Genomic DNA, 10,442 nt, shown 5'->3' with positions numbered 1-10,442 from the left:
TCTGATTGATCAAAAAGTGGTTCATAGAGAGTACAGTTTATGTGATGAAATACGTACTAGATCACGTTTTACCTAACTTATAGTAAGGTACCGATGTAATTTACAAATAGCCCCACTCGGAGTCGTTTTGCATTAAAATGGCGGTTTCAGTGGTGATAAAATGCGTGGAGAAGTTGTTATTAGCGTCAAAATACGGAAAATAAACGTATATGAAAAATCACAAGCGTGGTAAAAATAGTTAGAAGAAAAGCAAATTGTAGAGTATGGGTGTATTCAATTTCTAAGGGTAGGATACAGATGGCCGAGCAGGGGGGAATTGTGCGTTCTGTGCATGGCTGGAGCTTTTATCGCATGCTCGGGATAAGTGAGGGGATTTTAGTATGTGTGTTACTGTTGGCTTGCTGATTTAGAGGGTGGCATGGTGAATGTTAACGAAATGTACATTTCTTTTCCAGAAAAAAGGGGTTACATTTTCAATGGGTTTTTCAGTTCGGTTTCAAATTGGGTATGCAGAAGGATGGAAGTGCTTTTGAAAGTGTGGTTAAGATGTTTCTAAAGAAAAAAGAGTGAAAACATTATAATGGTGTCGAATGCCCTGAACTCTAAGAATTTCCCGTGAAGACTGATCAACTTCACTAGAAATTTTTGGAATAGGTGGGATTTAATTATAAAATGATTGAGAAACACCAGTCTCTATTCAAAGTGTACTATCATTTTGAAATTCCATTATTTCCTTGGGAAAAAGATGAAGAGTTGTAATCTTGAATTGACTAGTTATTCAAATAGTTTATTTATATTTAACATGGGGTTATAGGAGAACATATCAGTTCCCTGGGGTTATGGTCTTTGGGTAAATACAAAATGTGCTTTGTTCATTCTACATATAAAATGGAAATATATGTAAACAAGGGATAACAGTTACTCCAAATAGGTTATTGGAGTGGGGGTTTCTGCAAGGGTTATGATGATAACTACATAATCTGTAACTCATCTGAGAGATCGCCAGTAGAATAAGGGAGTTATCATGGAAATGTAATGTCAGAATGCATTCATGCTTGGGAGAGACTATCATAACACCAAGTGGGTGTGAAATTTATAAACAACATTTAGTTATGTTTTGGTTATAGGACTGTTTAAATTTATTAGGCCTAGGGAAGCTCTGGAAACTAATCCTGAGACAGGGTGATTGACAGAATTTACAGAATATTAAATTAAAGGTTTTTGTTTCTTTTATTTTACAATATCATAGTAATTGGAGTGATACATTGGAATGACATAAGTAATTGAATAAAAAGTATAGTCTTGTGTGATAACACCCAAGGATGAAGAAGACATTACAAGAAGACATTACAAATAGTGGTAATTTATTGCAAATATGCAGTTATTATAATTTACTTTACCATTTTTCTTGTTTGGTCAATTTATTTTTGTTTTGAGGAAAATAAGAGTGTATATTTTTCCTGAGGAGGGACTGATATATATTGACTAAAAATGATTTGAGAATGTTTAAGTATGTATCAAACTATGGAAGGAAATTAGGAGTAGTGACTTATGTGTTATGGGTTAGAAAAACTGTAACTACATTGGGGGCTCATATATGAAGGTTATGGTAACAAGAGGGGGGTGTTATTTCTAGAAACAGTGTATATTGATAGACAAGATAATTCACAGAAAAGGAAGGACAGTTGGTTTTGTAAAAATATAGGGACAATTCTAAAAGTAAATAGAACATTACACATACCTAGATTATGGTAAAAGTGATAAGTAGTGGCATTTTGAACACTAGAGCAAAAGTTTAAGAAGCTTAGGATTTAGTTTTGTTAGGATTGGATATTCTTTCAACTGGAAGACACTTGACTGATTACATGTTATTCTTGCAGCAGTTACGGTAGGGACCATAATTTGGCTATCATTATGAATATTTTTGTGGCAAGAGGCCAGGTATTTAAGACAGAATGTTTACATAGGGCTGTTATTTAAAAATTAAGATTTAGTGATCTTGCTCTAAGAAGAAAGTCTTTTGTCAGGAAATAACCCATGAGTTAGTATGTATGTTCCCAGGAAAAGACGCCAGATGGAAGGGCATGGGCTGAATTCTGGAAACTGAGTGTACATCAAGATACACCGGGCTGGGGATATACTTCTTACAGCACCTGCAGTGGTAAAGATTGTCATGTCTCTCTATGATGGGTGCATAAGTTTCACAAGAAGTAAGGTCCAGCTGAATAATGGGTGAGCTTGAAAACACCATGACAGAGGACGTGAAACAAAACAAAAGAGAGAGAGAGAGACTAGATTCTACTGTAGACATACTGGGTTGAGTTTGGGGGTTATTTGTTTTATTTGATAATGTATCATGTGAATAAGGATATATGTTAGGGTAGTTGTACTCTAAACCACATGTTGAAGGCTCAATGTGGAAGCTCATTCCGTGTTGAATTACTTTAAGAAGGAATAATGTTGATTAAGGTTATGCACATGTTTATCAGTTGAAACAGAGCAGATGGGGAACTAAGTAAAAAATGACATGGTTTGGGAACACCTCTCAGAACCTGCGGCCGAAAGGGGAAGACTGGATGAAAGCATGAGGAAGCCAATTAGGTCCTCCATTTTTGTGGAGTCCAGCAGAAAAGTATCCTGGAGGCATAGAGTCAGGTGAAGAGAGAGTGGGAATTGTCATGGTCTCAGATTTCAGTATTCATGAATACAGTCATGCATAACATATAACATTGTCAATACTGTTATGTTTTGTCCTCTGTTTTCCAAGTCTTATGTTTAGGAAACCAGATGGAGAAGGGTTCTCCAGCTTCAGCTGGAATGTCAGTTTGTGTGATGAGTGATGGAAGTAAGAGAATGTATGGTGTAATCATAGAACAGAGGCCATAAGTCTCTAAGTATGAATGCCCCATAGAAAGAAGGCAGAAATCTGAACCAGGATGAGAGGTTCCACATCTGATGATCCAAGGGGACCAGAAGGATCTCTCCCAGTGATACCAGGAGATCGAGTCTACGTTTGAGTGTTCCGAAGGAAGTGGGATCAGCCGAGGAGGGAAGGACCCTACGAGGTGGCAACAGCCACAAACACGGCCGTCCAAGTGAAAGGAAGCAAGACGTGGTATCATCTAAACCACTGCACCCGAGTCCCGACGGAGAGAAGGACACAACCATACAGAGATGAGGACACAGAGGATGCTGATTCACCAGAAGGGACCCCGGAGGGAGCAGGAGCAGCGGAATCGATCAAAGCGCCGGGGAGGAATCAAGAAAATGGCAGACCAGATACAACGAGTGCATCGGCTAACATACTCAGAAGAACGAACCAGGGAAAAAGAGCCTGAAAAGAAAAGAGACAAACAACCAAAGTTTCCTCCAGTATGGCCAGAAAGCCCAGAAGTGGGAGGGGGTAACATGTCTGCCACTCCTGATGATATACTTGTTGGGGCAGACTCTGTTGACGGAAGCCTTCTACAGTGGGACCCCGAGGTATCGCCTAAAGAATGTGAACATCTCTTCCCTGAAATGGTCACCTTCCAGATGGAAGCACAGTCCGGCCTGAGGAGGGAGCCTCAGGGGAAGACAGAGGAGGAGAGGCCTCACAGGAACAGAAGGAGAGACCCCGCAAAGAGGAGGAAAAGTCCAGCAAGCTGAAGAAAATGGGGATTTCCCCAAAATTGACTTTTCAGCTCTTGAATTGTCTCCTTAACAGACACTTGAAGTTAGAGCCACAGAAGAACAATGATATTGACATAACAGAAGTAACAGTGAACGCTAGTATAGCAACAACAGACTCACGCACAATCAAGATGTAGGGTGGAAACAGGAAGAGAAGAGAGGAACCAGTCAAACAATCTAAAAAGACTGACAAGGTTAGAATCTCTGTCCCACCTCAACATATAACTGAAACAGAAGAAGAGAAGACAAAAGGATCAAACCCTTACCGGAGATTGCATTTGGTGGATGGACATATCATCGAACGAAGAGAGAAGTCATTTGGGACTCAAAAGGATGTGACCTGACGTTAACCAAAGAAGTAGACGAGTGGGTGCTCACCATGAATCAGATTGAACCAGTTGAAGGTGAAGAATTAATAGGTGAAATAATGAGAACAAGATTGGCTGAAGGGAGTAGTTCCTCAGTCATTCAGAATTGGTCTTACGCCAATACCTAAACAGGAAGAGCCTGCGGTAGCTAGAAAGCATCAGAACCAGGAGGGTTCTTTACTGACATTTTGAACTTTTTGACTAACTTTAATGACCTACCTCAAGATAAGAACATTGCAAAGATGACAGACACAGACATACCAGACTCTGAACCACTCAAGGACACCACATGAAATGAATAGTGAAGAATGAGTGGTACGATTAGGCTAAGTATACAGCAGAAATAAACATAGGAGGGACAATTGTATTTTGTGTAGAAAATCACCTTTGTCTGATCTTTTGATAGTACCTGAACCTGCATCATTTGAAGAATGCGTTAAATGTAAAATGTTCAATATTCAGAGAAAATACTACATTCCCTTGTGTGACATAGAATGTAGGATTGCTCGAGGGAGCACTAGAGGCAGAACCATATTAAATTAGACTGGGTTGGGAGTTCAAGGCAAGAGATGAAGTTAAATCTGGATTTGAATCTTAATTTTTGTGGATAACATCAAATAAGAACTTAGAGTGGATTAATTACATATACTATAACCAACAGAGATTCATTAACTATACTGACTCGGCTTTAACGGCGTTGGGGGAACAGGTACAGGATACCAGTAAAATGTCTTGCCAAAATAGACAGGCTCTCAATTGGCTTTTTGCAGAGAAGGGTGGAGTTTGTTATGTTCGGGGATGATTGTTGCACCTTTATTCCCAATAACACTGTGCCTAATGGATCCCTTGCAATCGCTATGGCTAAACTTAAAGGGTTAAGAAAAGAGGTTAAGAAAAATGCTGGGGTGGACTCTCATGTTTGGGATTGGTTGGACTTAGCATTGGGGAAATGGGGAGCCATGTTTGGGATTGGTTGGACTTAGCATTGGGGAAATGGGGAGCCATGTTTGGGATTGTTTGGACTTAGCATTGGGGAAATGGGGAGCCATGTTTGGGATTGGTTGGACTTAGCATTGGGGAAATGGGGAGCCATGTTTGGGATTGTTTGGACTTAGCATTGGGGAAATGGGGAGCCATGTTTGGGATTGGTTGGACTTAGCATTGGGGAAATGGGGAGCCATGTTTGGGATTGTTTGGACTTAGCATTGGGGAAATGGGGAGCCATGTTTGGGATTGGTTGGACTTAGCATTGGGGAAATGGGGAGCCATGTTTGGGATTGGTTGGACTTAGCATTGGGGAAATGGGGAGCCATGTTTGGGATTGTTTGGACTTAGCATTGGGGAAATGGGGAGCCATGTTTGGGATTGTTTGGACTTAGCATTGGGGAAATGGGGAGCCATGTTTGGGATTGTTTGGACTTAGCATTGGGGAAATGGGGAGCCATGTTTGGGATTGTTTGGACTTAGCATTGGGGAAATGGGGAGCCATGTTTGGGATTGTTTGGACTTAGCATTGGGGAAATAGGGAGCCATGTTTGGGATTGTTTGGACTTAGCATTGGGGAAATAGGGAGCCATGTTTGGGATTGTTTGGACTTAGCATTGGGGAAATAGGGAGCCATGTTTGGGATTGTTTGGACTTAGCATTGGGGAAATAGGGAGCCATGTTTGGGATTGTTTGGACTTAGCATTGGGGAAATAGGGAGCCATGTTTGGGATTGGTTGGACGTAGCATTGGGGAAATAGGGAGCCATGTTTGCTAGGACGGCCTTTATGCTGGAAGGTTATTGGCTCTGGGTATTGTATTTTGTTGTGTTTTACCCTGGGTGAAATCACTTGTGATCCAGACAACGGTTAAACAGATGTTTGTAAGTAGAGCTGACACTCCGGTGATAGTTGATCCTGTGCCGGGTAGGCCAGGCCACTATACTGATGAAAATGGACAGTTATGCTGTCATTCCAAATTCATAAGAAAGTCAACTGATGCATATCCACAAAAAGGGTCATTTCCGTAGTAAGTACAAGAGGTGTTATGTAAGGTCTACTTTTGCTCACGGCCTTGTGTTTTAGTATGTTTTATCAAATGTTTTTATAGGTATATCAATGAATATATCTGGTTTCTTTTAATTAAAAGTTAGTTTTGCCTTCTAAAATGCTAGGTTATATTTAAAAACATGTAGGTAACAGTGGGATATCCCAGTTACAAGTGTCTACGGACCATGTCCTTAATCTTCTAACAGAAGTTGGTATTGATGGTATCACGGTTGTTGGAGAGGTGTCTGAGAGGGAGAATCATGTGGAAAGCTTAAATGTAGAATGATGTGTCAATTTTATTTTGTAACTGCATGGAGGCCTAGTGTTTTCTCATTCAATTTATTATTTGACTCATTGCTTTATTATATATATTTTTCTTTTTCGCGTAGCTGAGAACCTCAGACAAGGTTATGTATTTACATGCTCATGCTTTAACAAAAGATAATGTATTATTTTTTGTTTCTATACCAAACTAGATATTTTACTCTTATGAAAAACTAGAGATGTTTGGTGTAGGTGATTAGGAAGTTTTATTTTTTAATTATTTTTTATTTTTTATTTAAAAATATTTTTTTTTGATAATCGACTGTTGATATTATGTTCCATATATGTCCTTTTTAAGTTTTTGGTGCTTATTAAAGCACCAGAGGGGGGTTATGTGGGAGAAATTAGGTACATATATGGATAAATATACTGTCCTATATAAAAGAGGGATGCATTTGCCATTCTGGTAAGGTACATTGTCTATTGTATAGGACAGGAAGCCAGAGTGGGGCCATGGGAGAGGGCAACACCTAGGGCAGCTGGACATACAAAGGTCAGAGGTTATCTAAGGAGGGGGTCAGCCAAAGGACCAATTGATGGATTACAGACATCAATCACATCACAGGAGACAAGTCTGTTTGATCTTAGACAACCATATGAAAAGAAGGCGACCAGAACAGCTAGGCACCATAAAGCTAAAGGAGATGAAAGACACCAAAAGGGACACATGGAGTTAATTACAGGGTATGAACACAGGCCACAGGAAAGGGGAATGTATAGTATTTTTAGTATAGCTGAGCATGCTAAAAACAGAAGAGACACATAGTCTGCTGACCCTAGATAACACACAAACAGGAGAACGCATTAAGCTGAGTGAAGGGTCAAAGCAAGGGTCTTGTCACCATTAGGATCTAATGGAAAGCAGATGGGGGCGTTATTGGGCTGAACAAGCAGGAAGCATGGATTGGGATGTAACTTAATTTGCATATGGGAGGGACTTATATGGTAGGTGTATAACTCAGAGCGAGGGCTCTGAAAAAGTGTGTGTGTTCCGCGGACCGCTCCGGCTTATGATACTGTTGTATTAAAAGTCTATATTGATTTTCACAAAGTTCTTGGTTGTGTCATATTTGAACCGATTTGCCACTACAATATCAGCTGATGTACAAAGGGCTTTATAAATACATTTGATTTGATAGTCAATCGTTCAATAATATAATAATACTTTTAGCAAAAAAAAATTAATTTACAATCTGTAGAAACTATGAGAATAGAAAGCTTCAGAGCACAGTTGAAATATATATGGCAAATAGAAATCAAACCTGGATGGTCTTGGGAGGGGTTGAATGGAGCTGAAGGACTAAAAACAAACTAAATCTAACTATTGTAAAATGGACTTGTCTGTTAAATGTATATACACACTGCTCCAAAAAATAAAGGGAACACTAAAATAACACATCCTAGATCTGAATGAATGAAATATTCTTATTAAATACTTTTTTCTTTACATAGTTGAATGTGCTGACAACAAAATCACACAAAAATGAGCAATGGAAATCAAATTTATCAACCCATGGACATCTGGATTTGGAGTCACACTCAAAATTAAAGTGGAAAACCACACTACAGGCTGATCCAACTTTGATGTAATGTCCTTAAAACAAGTCGAAATGGGGCTCAGTAGTGTGTGTGTGGCCTCCACGTGCCTGTATGACTTCCCTACAACGCCTGGGCATGCTCCTGATGAGGTGGCGGATGGTCTCCTGAGGGATCTCCTCCCAAACCTGGACTAAAGCATCCGCCAACTCCTGGACAGTCTGTGGTGCAATGTGGCGTTGGTGGATGGAGCGAGACATGATGTCCCAGATGTGCTCAATTGGATTCAGGTCTGGGGAACGGGCGGGCCAGTCCATAGCATCAATGCCTTCCTCTTGCAGGAACTGCTGACACACTCCAGATACATGAGGTCTAGCATTGTCTTGCATAAGGAGGAACCCAGGGCCAACCGCACCAGCATATGGTCTCACAAGGGGTCTGAGGATCTCATCTCGGTACCTAATGACAGTCAGGCTACCTCTGGCGAGCACATGGAGGGCTGTGCGGCCCCCCAAAGAAATACCACCCCACACCATGACTGACCCACCGCCAAACCGGTCATGCTGGAGGATGTTGCAGGCAGCAGAACGTTCTCCACGGCGTCTCCAGACTCTGTCACGTGCTCAGTGTGATCCTGCTTTCATCTGTGAAGAGCACAGGGCGCCAGTGGCGAATTTGCCAATCTTGGTGTTCTCTGGCAAATGAAAAACGTCCTGCACGGTGTTGGGCTGTAAGCACAACCCCCACCTGTGGACGTCGGGCCCTCATGGTATCTGTTTTCAGACTGTTTGAGCAGACACATGCACATTTGTGGCCTGCTGGAGGTCATTTTGCAGGGCTCTGGTAGTGCTCCTCCTTGCACAAAGGCGGAGGTAGCGGTCCTGCTGCTGGGTTGTTGCCTTCCTACGGCCTCCTCCATGTCTCCTGATGTACTGGCCTGTCTCCTGGTAGCGCCTCCATGCTCTGGACACTACGCTGACAGACACAGCAAACCTTCTTGCCACAGTTCGCATTGATGTGCCATCCTGGATGAGCTGCACTACCTGAGCCACTTGTGTGGGTTGTAGACTCCGTCTCATGCTACCACTAGAGTGAAAGCACCGCCAGCATTCAAAAGTGACCAAAACATCAGCCAGGAAGCATAGGAACTGAGAAGTGGTCTGTGGTCCCCACCTGCAGAACCACTCCTTTATTGGGGGTGTCTTGCTAATTGCCTATAATTTCCACCTGTTGTCTATTCCATTTGCACAACAGCATGTGAAATGTATTGTCAATCAGTGTTGCTTCCTATAAGTGGACAGTTTGATTTCACAGAAGTGTGATTGACTTGGAGTTACATTGTGTTGTTTAAGTGTTCCCTTTATTTTTTTGAGCAGTGTAGTCTGTATAAACTGGAAGTAGAGGCCTAAATTGTTGTTCATTAGTTTACTCCAATTAGGGGAGTGGTTGTACGGTTAGGGGAAATATTATATACATATATTTACCCCCAGAAAATATATGAGGATTGGAAATGATGGAGACAATTACATTGATGGAAACCATAATCCATACCAAATGGAAACATGTAGATTTCCACAGTATATCATGAGATCCTATATCATGAGATCCTATGTAAAACACTATCTAGACCTATATCATGAGATCCTATATCATGAGATCCTATGTAAAACACTATCTAGACCTATATCATGAGATCCCATATCATGAGATCCTATGTAAAACACTATCTAGACCTATATCATGAGATCCTATGTAAAACACTATCTAGACCTATATCATGAGATCCTATATCATGAGATCCTATGTAAAACACTATCTAGACCTATATCATGAGATCCCATATCATGAGATCCTATGTAAAACACTATCTAGACCTATATCATGAGATCCTATGTAAAACACTATCTAGACCTATATCATGAGATCCTATATCATGAGATCCTATGTAAAACACTATCTAGACCTATATCATGAGATCCTATGTAAAACACTATCTAGACCTATATCATGAGATCCTATATCATGAGATCCTATATCATGAGATCCTATGTAAAACACTATCTAGACCTATATCATGAGATCCTATATCATGAGATCCTATGTAAAACACTATCTAGACCTATATCATGAGATCCTATATCATGAGATCCTATGTAAAACACTATCTAGACCTATATCATGAGATCCTATGTAAAACACTATCTAGACCTATATCATGAGATCCTATGTAAAACCCTATCTAGGCCTATATCATGAGATCCTATGTAAAAAACTATCTAGACATATATCATGACATCCTATATCATGAGATCCTATATCATGACATCGTACATCATGAGATCCTATGTAAAACACTATCTAGACCTATATCATGACATCCTATATCATGACATCCTTATGAACTAACTCAGTAAATTCTTTGAAATTGTTTTATGTCTCGTTGATATTTTTGTTCAGAGTCGGTTTATTAAAGAACTACTCCTTTTTTAATCATTTTTAAGAAATCAGA

Source organism: Oncorhynchus mykiss, chromosome 9 (assembly GCF_013265735.2).
Source record: "Oncorhynchus mykiss isolate Arlee chromosome 9, USDA_OmykA_1.1, whole genome shotgun sequence".
Classification (NCBI taxonomy): domain Eukaryota; kingdom Metazoa; phylum Chordata; class Actinopteri; order Salmoniformes; family Salmonidae; genus Oncorhynchus; species Oncorhynchus mykiss.
This window is presented reverse-complemented; position numbering follows the sequence as displayed.